Here is a 12,705-nt window from a genome sequence, read left to right on the forward strand (position 1 = left end):
TCAAATGAAAGAATGATATACGTTTGGCAGACACATTTATCCAAAGCGACTTACAACAATAGAATAACATTTAAGCTATACAAATTTAAGCATTTTAACATTTAAGTTGCAGAAATCTTTGTAAATTTCATGCCAACTCAGACTTGAAAATCTTAACTTACTGTACAGTGCTGTCAACTTTTTCTCTGCACATGGTCAAAAACTGGTAAGAAATCGTTAGCATTTTTGGAAACATGTTTTGTTTTGTTGCTTTTTTTCTGACAGTTTTCAGGAAAATCTGTGTCAGTCCAGATGGTAAGAACTAGAGGAAATAAAACGACAAAAATAAAAAACGACAAAAATAAAAAATAAAACAGTATAATTCTTTTGAAAGAAATCCATCTGGAGTCGTCGAATACTAACTTTACAAAATGTCTCTCTCTCTCTCTCTCTCTCTCTCTCTCTCTCTCTCTCTCTCTCTCTCTTTCTCTCACACACACACACACACACATACACAACACACACAAACACACACACAAAACACACACATTATTCACACCCATAAATATGTTGCACACAAACTTAGAACACACCTCTCTTTCTCTCTCTCTCTCTCTCTCTCTCTCTCTCTCTAGACACACACGCACACACACACCAGAGGATAAATTCTGACTGATCCTGGAGATGGCTACCTTCTGGTGTTCAGTAATAAGCTGAAGCCAGTGTGACAGGGTTCCCAGAGGGCCGTTAGATCTCACCGTACCATTTCACCTTAATGGATGACGTGACTGGCCCGGCACCATCCAACCCAGATGGTCCTAAAACCCACTGCTGCTGTTGTCCGGATGCCAGGTATGGCTTTCCGGAGCCTTCTGAGCGAGCAGTGACAGCCTCTATTATGCGGCATACTTTCACTGTGATGCCAGGGTAAACGGTGTGAGATTGTCCGAGCACAAAGACCTGTCAGCTGGTGTCGGAGAGAAGGAGACGGGCTGCCAGTATGTTCACACGCAGACACACACACACACACACACACGCAGACATACACACACACACACACACATACACATGACACACACACATACACACGACACACAGACATACACACACACACACACACACATACACACAACACACAGACATACACACACACACACACACAGGCACACATGACACACACACATACACACATACAAACGAAACACACACACATATACATACACACACAGACACACACACGAAGAGAATGAGAGTCAAACAGAGAGAGACTCACAAAAAAGAGAGAAAAAGAAGCGCACACATACACAGTTGGACACAAAACACACACACACACACAAAGAGAGAGAAAGAGAGGCACATATACACACACAGATACATTTTGTACAGACAGAGATTTGCACTCAAAGTGACAAAACTGCACACCGCACATTTTCATACAACTACACACACACACACACACACACAAGACAGCACAGCACAGTCACAGACATTGGTGGAGACACATGTTCCTGTTCACATGAAACATACACATTGACAAAACACACTGTCATACACAGTGTGACACTGAGGCGTTTATGTTTGTGGACTGATAAGGCAAAACAGATGGGAGTTATTTGCTGAGCACAGTTGCATGGCAGATCTGCTGAAATAGTTTGTTTCCTGCCAATCAAATTGCTTATATATATTCCCCCCCACTGCTGTTTTGAGTAAGTCAGAAAGAGGACCAGGATGAAAGCAATCAGTGACAGGATGAAATCAATAGGGGCATATCTTCAGGAATGTTTATGCTGAAACTGTTGATAGATTTCTGTGTTGCATTTGTTTCTTTCATTTAGACAAAGCAGCTGAAGAGGAGATTGGTTGGCCGGTGAATATAGCATTTCAGGAGATTGAAGATTGAAAGCATTGGCGCTGACAATATAAATGTACACTCTCTTTGTTTGTCTTTGTGTGTGTGTGTGTGTGTGTGTGTGTGTGTGTGTGTGTGTGTGTGTGTGTGTGTCTGAATCTGTCTTTGAGTTGTTTTTCTAACAGTGAGCCCTGCCTCATCATTCATGAAAGTGTGGTCTTTGAATATTTTGTATTCTTTACAAGTTGATTTAGCTGTAAAAATGTTTGTGTGAAAGTAAAATAATATAAATGTATATCTCAAAATATAGATGTATATTGCATTTGATGATTTCAGGGGAAGGATGGTGGTGGTGGACTGGTGGGTTTGGATCTATTACTGGCTCTCTAATTGGCTCATTCACTCCCTCACTGTCCAGCTCAAGGGTGTGTGTGATGAGCGTTCTGGCGCATAATGGCTGCCGTGCATCACCCAGGTGGGTGCTAGACATTGTTGGTGGTTAGTTAGGTCCCCCCTTCCTTGTGAAGCGCTTTGAGTGCCGAGACGAGCGCTATATAACGTTTTGTTGTTAAATTTCCTGTTCTTCTCCCGCCTCATGTCCAGTATTGACGACTTGGTGGAGATCAACAACTGAGGGGGCTTTTCTCCGCCTCGGATAAAGATCTCAGAGGCTGGCTCCAGCTTTATGTGTGTGTGTGTGTGTATGTGTGTGTGTGTGAGAGAGAGAGAGAGAGAGAGAGAGAGAGAGAGAGAGAGAGAGAGAGAGAGATCTTAGAGGCCAACTCCAGCTGAGCCTCCTCCTACCTTATCAACACCATCAGCCCAGCAGGACGGAGGAAGTGGCCATGTCGTCTCTCAGCAACCTCAGACGAAGACATATGCATGGCTGTTGTGTGCGTGTGTGTGTGTTGTTGTTGTTGTTGTTGTTGTTGTTGTTGTCGTTGTTGTGTGTGTGTGTGTAACTCAAAATGTTGGAGTGTGCAGACAGAGGCGTGTGTAACATCACCAGGCAGGAGAGCTGGGATATGGGGCCGCATAAATGTGTGTGTATGTGTACATATGGGTGCATCAGTGTGTTAGTTGTATGCATGTTTTGACATGGGTGTGATTATGTGGAAAACGTTCAGCATGTGTGTGTGTTTGTGTGTGTGTGTGTGTGTACGTGTGTGTGAGTGGCTGTTAAATTCTGTTAGTGTACTGTCCATAGAGGTCATGCTGACCTTAACTACACTATGATTGGTGAAGCCTAGGATGGGAACAGAGCTAAGCCCACAGATGTTTGCCGAAGAGGAGCGTAGCGAAACGTAGTCAAGAGTATGGTTCACAAGGCTAACAACTATAGCAATAGAATAACATTTAAGCTAGTACTGTAACATTTAAGCATTTTGACATTTAAACTTTTAAACTACAGGGCTACAGCGACAGCGTTAGAATAACATTTAAATACAGTGCAGAGGAGAATATAGCTAGGAGTTTATCACTGTATCTGTCAATACTAGTACTAGAGGATAGGAGTGCCTAAGTACTAGTTGAAGTATGGAGGAGGAGAAGTGGTAGAAGAGGAGATATAGAGAAGAGAAAAGAAGAGAGGGAAGTGGAGGGGGAAGAGGGGAAGAGTGTGATAAGTGCATATTAGGTGTGTGAGGTTGTCAGAAGCACTAGGAGAGGAGGTATTCTTGGAAGAGTTGTGTCTTCAACAGATTTTTGAAGATAGGGACGCCCCTATTTAGGTTTGGGTGTGTGTGTGTGTGTGTGTGTGTGTGTGTGTGTGTGTGTGCGCACACATGTGTTTGAGTGAGAAAGAGAGTTTGTGTAGGCATGTCAATGTGTGTGTGTTTCTGCATGTGTGTGTTTGTTATTGTGTGTGTGCATGTGTTTCAGTGCACATGTGTGCATCTTTGTGTACTTGTATGTGTGTGTGTGTGTATGTGTTTGGGGTATTACAATCTGGACCAGGAGGAGTACAGTTTCATGCACCTCACCAGCCCACGACTGTCCTGAGCAGATGGGAAAGGGTGACCTTTGTGGCCAACTAACCCCAAGAAACACCCCACCCCCCTTCAACAGACACATGCACACCCCAAAACCATGCACTCACACCAGATGTTGTTTGTCCACTCACCGGACACATGGGGCTACATACAGCCTTGCTCTCCAGAACCCAGACAAGGGAAACCAGCGGGGTATCGGGGCATGTAAAGAGCCATTATCTTTTATGATGTCAAGTCAATTTTATTTATATAGCAATTTTATTTATATATAATGTCAGACACAAAAGGTAACTGAAAGCACTTTACACAGGTATTAAACCACATTAAATAAAAGTCATAACATAATGTTAATGATTTATTAATTAAATTAATTTGCCAGCTGAATGTCCTTGGGTAATGATGGTAACTGTTGCCATCAGTAGTGTAGCAGCATAGTATTCTATAACCAAAAGTACTATATGAGGCTCATGAGACTTCATGCAGCACCGCACCGATCTGGCTGAATGTGATGCATGTTGAACTTTTGCACAATGCAAACATGCATTGTATTAAGTCCAGCATGCATCACTTTCAGCCAGATCCGTGCAGTGTTGCATGAAGTCGAATGAGCCTATATAGACCTGGGGATGCATTTCAATGGCGCCTGCAAGGCTGTAGCTAATTCAGCCAAGAATCTACTTACAAAAAAGGTGTCCAACATGAATGTGCTCACGTCCTCCCATATGTTCACAAACTAGTCAATTAGATGCCACATTACCTGCTGATGGCCACAAATTATGTAGTTCATATGGATTGGCTGGTCCTCCCAGCAGGATATTGCACAGGTCATCTACTAAACCACAGAGACAATATAGTGTCCACCGGTGATGGTGCACCTAATTGGCTTGGCAGCCAAGATGTCACGTCCAGCAACTTGTCTTGCACTACATCACGAAATGGATGCTTTCGAAGAAGCCAGAGGGTTGATACGAGTAATAGGCTTATAGACTCTAGTTTATCATTCAAACATGGGCGAAATTATGGGGGGGTGAGGGGTTGTAACAGACACACACACACATACACATATTAATCATATCATGATGAATCAAACTGTTATGGAGCATGATGAAGAGGCAGGGTCAATAACCCTAATGTTCATCTGATGGGCTGTGTCAAACCGCCTACTTGTCTACTTCATATACTTAGTTTAAGTATATAGTGCAGATATTGGTACAATACTAACCATTGAAAAGTAGGCACTACTTTTACTACTCAGTGCAAACTAGCAGTGTACTGACTGACAGATGTATGCGGTTTGAGACACAGCCAAAGTTGAGATAAGTGGGAATATTATGACTTTGCAGTGTTTCACTGTTCTGCATGGCTGCGTCAGAAGCTATCTGCTCCGGATTGCCAGGTTGCCACTAATCAGAGAATGATTCAGTGTAGTCCACGTAAGATGGGATGACCAACGCCACCACCCGTCAGCCTGGAAGGATACTTAAACCCTAAATATTTCCTTGTCTAGTTGCAGCTGATCTTTAGGTGAAGTCATGTTGTCTCTCCCTTATGCGCATCATTGTAAATAAACTCTGTTCCTGATTTTTCATACTATTGGTCTGACTGGGTCTCTATTAAATCTATGGTATCAAAATTACCATCAATACCCTATATGTGTACAGGGTTGCCAGTTCGATCCCTGACCCAGTAGGAAAAATGTGGGCGGGGGAAGTGGTTGAGCACTGCTCTCCCGTGCCCACATCCACGGCTGAAGTGCCCTAACCCCTCACTGCTCCCCAAGTGCCGCTGTAGCAAGGCAGCTCACTGCTCCCGGTTAGTGTGTGCTTCACCTCACTGTGTGTTCACTGTGTGCTGAGTGTGTTTCACTAATTCACGGATTGGGATAAATGCAGAGACCAAATTTTCCTCACAGGATCAAAAGACTATATATACTTACTTATACTTAATTCACGGATTGGGATAAATGCAGAGACCAAATTTCCCTCACGGGATCAAAAGAGTATACTTACATACATACTTACAGTGGGTCCCAGTTCAATACCACTGAATCATTGATTTCCTTTGGATAAATAAAGTATTGTCTATCTATTTAGAAGGCTTTTGTATTGATGAATGACTGTTTAGCTACCTGCTATCCATTTCATAATATGTATGTGTGTGTAGGTGAAATATTTTATTTGATATTGTGAAGTGAGTGAGTGTATGAGGCTGAGAGGGCTCAGACTGGGATTGGGACAGCACTTGGGGACGTTTAATAACAAAGACGTTGCTGACACTTGCACCTTGCACGTGTGTCGTGCTGTTGTTTACCTTTGTAATTTCCAGATTTCCCTGTGGTCTCCGTGGTAAACGTCACAACACTTTGAACTGTGGGTAATTCCCTTTGGTGAAGTCTGCACTGATGCAAAGGGCTATGTAAGTGTGTACTCCCATTGAAAGATCACATTGTGACAGCCCTAAGCCCTTACGAATTTCGCCAGAATGTGCAGCAAAGTTTGTGAGTCTGTGAGTCCGGACTTTTGGGATCGGGCCATACAAGGACTGTACACAATCACACTCTACTCTACCTTACACTGACGCATAAACAAGTTGGTAGGAAGTCTATTCCCTTCCAGAGAGCACAGCTGTCGATCCCCTGCATACCTACACACTGTGGCAAAAGCTCTCTCAATGTTTCATGAGATCTCTGCAGGAGACTGTGACATGGCATGGGCTGTAGGTTTGATCTTGGGAGCGAGGTGTGAGACTTAGCGCTGCTGCTCCTCCTGCTGCTGCTGCTGCTGCTGTTATGATTGACGTGGTCAGAAGCACAGTGCTGTTGGAGATGCCTGACAGGATTACACATTCCTGACGGGAGACCCATTCTCCCATTATTCATTCCTGTGTCAGATCTAGACAGGTGGAACTTAGAATGACCAAGACAGTGGCAGACGTGCTGCTGGGCAAAAAAGTGGACACTGCCACAAAGCAGAAGTTATGGGACACAGACTAACTTGCCAACGGACAAATATTTAAGTTGAGGGGGGTCATTAAATGATTGACATAAGGGGAGTGTATTAACATATGTGCTCCTGCTGCTGATGCTGTAATGATTGATGTGGTCAGGAGCAGGGTGCTACCGGACAGGATTAGAGACACATTCCTCCAATTATTTATACCTGAGGAACTGCTAGACAGATGGAACTGACCAAGAATGACCAAGACAGGGGACCAAGACAGGGGACGTGGTGCCAGGCAAGTGAATGCACACTGGCATAAAGCACAAGCTACAGGACACAGACCGACATGCCAGTGGAATAATGAAGTTGGGGGTCATTAAATGATCGACATGAGGGAAGGTATTAACTTGCCGTTTATGCCCTCTGTACCTGAGCTGGAAAAATCCAGCTTTAGAAAGGAAAAGTCCTATTATGAATTGGTTCAACTTGTGCACACAAAATAGGTGATTTCAATAATTAACTCATCTACCTGGCTGAAAAGGTGTGTTAAGTAGAATCAGCTGGTTTAATGAATGGATCTAACAAATACACGGTAGGACTTTCTGAAGCTGGGGTTTTCCCAGCCGGTTTTCCACCTCAGCCCCGAAACTAATCTTAATTTTAGCCTACAGGTCACTGTGGTTGAATTTAGCCTACTTAATTTAATGTAACTCAGTTTACTGAATTTACGTCAGGCCATTTACAAAAAAAAAACATCTCAACCTAAACATTGGCCCAGTTGTGTGCAAAATCTAACCACAGAGAGTTCAGTACTTTCAAACAAACTGGTGGAGATGGATCACTTTCACTGGCTCACTTTGTTGCCATAACACTGTGCCTGATGCCTCGAAGGGCAAACACTGTGGCTAAACTCTAGATTGTGTGTGTGTGTGTGTGTGTGTGTGTGTGTATGTAATTTTGTGTCCTCGCTCTTTTATAGGATTATGTGGTTCTCCTGGGAGAGCAGATGCGCCCGACGTGTCAGATTTTGACGAGCGCCGCCGCTGCCACCGCCGCTCCTCAAAGTTAAAGGAATCAAACGGCCCGGGGGGACCTGCTCCCTCCGCGACCATTAAGAGACTCTTCTGGAGCGGAGCAGAGCCCCCAAGCTTTGGGAATGAAACTCGGGTATTTATTTTTGCAGGCAACCCCCTCCACCCCCCCCCCCCCCCCACCCCTCCGCCTGCACCCCTCCATCCATCCATCCATCCATCTATCTATCCATCCACCCATCCGCCCTCCCGTCTGTCCACGGAGTTTGCAGAGACGGAAGCCTCCCTCCTGTGGCTCCTCTAAGCCTTGTCGGAGGTTGAGTGTGACAATCTCCGAGTCTGCCGAGTTTAGGCTACTCAATGAATTGGGAGCTATGAGACCTTTAACGTTTTTTTATTTTAACAGCATCCCTTTCCCCACGTCCCTGGTGCCCCAGGCACTGTACCGTGCCTGAGACGTGAGATTATATTTTATTTTATTTTTTTCTGAGAGCAGTTTTGACGTGACTTTTATTCTGTCTGGAAGTAACGGGTGACAGAAGTTTAGCTCCTGTGGAGAAAAAAAAAAGTGATTAGTTACAATGCACCATGAAGACACAGAGTAATAATCCAACTTCTAGAATGTGCTGTGCCTTTGAGATCTAACTGAGCATATGTAAGGCTGTCATCACAAGTATTATTGGCATAGAGCCGTGTAACAGGAACTGTTTCAATGAGTTGTAATCACAACAGGAATAGCTCACGGAAAATAAAAGAAAACCTGGCGAAAAGAAAGGAATCTGGCATGTATTGGTGAAGTATTAAGTATAGGCGTTCCAGCAGGAAACCATGTTTAAACAAATACTTTACTTATTGAAAAGGAAGACGGATAAAAGTGGAGATTCTACTGTACACACTGTCACAGTCGTGCCACGGCCCAAAAGCTGTGCAATAACACAGTGACACAACCTGTTCTTTGTAAAGACCAGTGGCAAGGGAAAATAATTCACACAGAAAAATGAATAAACAGTTAAACCAGCAAGCATTTTTCTTCACACTTGGGCTGGTGGGAGAGTTAAAGTCTTTAAAACACACAAATGTGTCTTGGAAATACTCTCATGGGGTTAATGGCGTTTATGGTAAAAAAAAAAATGAGTTTAAGTCAATGAAATAACCATGGCAACAGGTTCGATCATTCTATTTAGTTTTAGAGGTTTCCAAAAACAGCACATCAAATAACTGTAGCAGGAACATCCTGTGTTCAAGAACATTCACAGAGATCAGAGAGATTCTTTATGTCAACATTAATCATATCCATAGCAATAAAGTCATATTTTAAGGCAGATGAAAACAACATTTAATAAGCTATCTGGTCAGAAATGATGAGTTTCAAAAACAGCAGTTAGGCGGGGATCACATTAGGCTTATTCAACGCTCAGAGCTCAAGCGGCAGGTTTCGTATTGTTCTCTACGGTTCGGCAGCGGAACGGTGGCAACACTGGCGTAACGCTAGCGTTGAACAATCTGAGCGTTGAATTTAACGCTGCTTTACGTTTACTGCTGCCGCTTGCTGCTGGCTAATGTGATCCCCGCCTTACACTTCACCATATACTAATAGACAGAGACTTAAAAATAAATAAAAAATCCTCCAAACAACAGGTCTTAGGGATGAACATATGGGTTGCTACACTTGTTGGTCAAACAAAATGCTTAAAGCGATTCACATGTGATAAACCATTCATCATTTTGTTTAGTGCACTAGTAGGCTACTTCCTAAAACACGAGACTGTAAAGGAAAAAGCTCTTGGCCGTGATATCTCCCTATGCAATGTTCCTTGATCCTGAACATGATCCTTATACCATGATAAGCCTACATGTGTTGCCATGGTGAGTGATCCTGCCTTGCACTGTATCTTAGCAATGAATAAGTAAATGGTCAGCACCATTTATATTATTCAGTGGTAAAAAAAATACATCCTTCCCATCCCAATTCTAACCTTTCTGAATCTTCTAAAAATGGTATGTGCCAAGGGAGCAAGAACAGAGCAAGAAATATTCTCACTGAAAACACAAACACACACAAAAAAATGTGTTCAAATATTAAGTGTTGGTCAGTGTTAAATGCATTCAGACTTTAAATCATTGATTGATTCTTTCATCACACATCATACTGGACCTGGGTATTCTCTGGGCAGTGCAAACGCTTGAAGGCTTTTTCGGCTCATCAAGGACAGGTTGGAATGGAGAGAGAAATTTCAAGTCAGATCAGACTGTTGAAAAATGCACAAACTATTGACTGTCTTAGGGCCGGTGTTTGAAAGACATGCCAAAGACATTTATGTGATAATGAAACAAAGCCTTCCACACCAAACATAATAGTTCCACACTATGCCACAAACCTCTCTCTCTCTTTCTCTCTCTCTCTCTCTATTACACTCTCTCTCTCTCTCTCTCTCTCTCTCTCTCTCTCTCTCACACACACACACACACACACACAAGATAGTTTTGCAGTTGATATACATTCAGTTTGATTGTACACATTGCTAAACTACTGGCACAGATTGTAGACTGGTAATGGTAATGGAACTTCAAAATACAACTATTGTTCATTCTCCTATCTATTATATGTGCTTCACTCCCACTTTACCTGTGTGTGTGTGTGTGCATGTGTGTGCGTGTGTGTGTGTGTGTGTGTGTGTGTGCATGTGTGTGTGTGTGCATGTGTGTGTGTGTGTGTGTGTGTGTGCATGTGTGTGCGTGTGTGTGTGTGTGTGTGTGTGTGCATCCATGTGTGTATGTGTGGGAGTGTGTGTGAATTTGTGAAGTGCAACAAAAGGAGAATCAATGTAATGTATAAACATGTCATGTCAACATCAGATGCTTACAATACAACACGTGGATGGAACGTGTTTGAGGAAGTTAAAGGTTTGCTGGTATTTAGCAGACACTTTCATCTAGTGACCTGCAACAGTGGATTTTGGAATACCCAGGACATACTGATTGGCAGACGACAACAAAGTTACCCCTGCTCCTCCACACCTGTTCAGTTAAATAAGTGGTCCGCCTTTCAGGATTGGGCTCAGGTATGACACGGAGGTGTTACGATTCTACAGGGAATGACATAGGGAAGTGTTGTAAGAAAAGTCTGGAACATCAGGAGTCCAAAGTTCTACTGAAGTTCTGCTAAGAAACTCCAGACTGAAAGTTAACTCTAATCATATTCAGCGTGTTTGGCCTCTCTCCATCTTTTGATTTGCTTTAACCTTATTTCCTTATCTGGACTTTCACTGTGAAAGGAACGATTAGCCCGATTGTTGCACATAACAGAGAGCCACAATAAATGCCGAAAGCATCATTGTCACATTTCCTATGTCTGTCAAGGATGGAACCCCCTTGGGTGTCAGATTGCCAAGGCCCCAGCCTGAAAAGAAACAGCTGAACAAAGTGATGAACTTTTAAGTTTTATTTATAATGAAAGACCTTCTTTGACCAATCCTCCATAACACTTGACATTTGCCTCAGTTTTAGTAATTAAAAATCAGAATCACAAAAAGCCAACCCTAGCGTGCATTTAGATGCCCACCAATGTCCTTCCACTGCATGCAAATGTAATGAGGGCTATTGTTGCGCACACTGCATGGCATTTAACAGACAACGTAGTTGAATCATGATTCATCTCTAATGGTAAGTGAATTTAATATATGCACACAGCACACCTTAGTCTGTCTGGTTTAGAGTTTGCCCTCTGCTTGATCGATGTGGCTTCTCATCCCTGGGAGCTGTGGATGTCTTGACTTATTGGGCACAGGACAGGCGCGCTCAGCTCCAAAATTAAAAAACCTCTTAGGGTGCGAGTTTTGAAAAAGAGTTTGTCTTATTGGGCCCCCGGTTTCGCCACAGGTCTGATCCGGAGCCGTGTGCCTTGTGGGTCTACGGATGAGCCTGAATGAATGAAAGAAATCTGAATTGTGATGGCACAGACCTGCCCTGTTGAAAGCAATGCTAGAGGTGTCTGGAGTAAATTATTCACCAGCATCGTTCTTTGGGTGCATTTGTAAATTGCCACACTCTGAAACGTTTTAATCGTGCATTATTATATTTGTGTGTGTTTTTTGTATATTAAAGTGCCAAATTGAATTTACGAATGCTCCCTTTATTTACAAAAAAAAATAATAAAATGAGGGTGGAGGGGAAAGGTATGTATGCAATGTGGTTTTGCAAACGTGACTGCGCTGAGATTGTTTACGTTTACGTTATTTTGTACAGCATACACATGTATTGTCATATTGCATAATTCCATACTCTAAAAGAAAAGGCTCATGCTGTTTAACCTATAAGGGTTATAGCTTTACCGTCAATGCTTTCTCTCCTCGACAGCTTCATATTTCATGATGTCTTTCCTATGTGACATACGAAGGCTTTTAAAATATAGGAATTTTATGGTGCAGTGTGTCAGGTCTTCATACCCATCTCTATTCAGCCCACAGGTTGTTTAGAAATCCTTCTGTTGACAGCATACAGAAGCAGAACCCCCCCCCCCCCCCCCCCCCCGTGCAGAAATAAATCATTCATTACTTCCTTTTGGGGGGGGGGGATACACGAGATGTCTTTTCAGCTGGAAAAAATAACTTGGCATGCTCTTTTTCTTCCTTGTAGATTAACTATGAACACATTAGTGAAAGTGTGCGTCACAGGCATGTTGTCCATCCATTGCTCTGTTGTCTGCAAGTTTCCCCTGAGGTGCAATACAAGGAAAAAGTGTTAATGGCTCGTCCAACAGAAAATAAATCTGCCATTCAGAGGTAGGTTTGGGTGACAGCTAAATTTGTATTGCGATGCATTTTCCAATTTCTGCTCTTCTTTTCATGCGCCAGTATTTTCAAGTATTCAGTAATCAGAAGGTCCTGTCAGTTCACACACTCACACACACTTTTTCT

Source organism: Alosa sapidissima, chromosome 18 (genome assembly GCF_018492685.1).
Source record: "Alosa sapidissima isolate fAloSap1 chromosome 18, fAloSap1.pri, whole genome shotgun sequence".
Lineage (NCBI taxonomy): Eukaryota > Metazoa > Chordata > Actinopteri > Clupeiformes > Clupeidae > Alosa > Alosa sapidissima.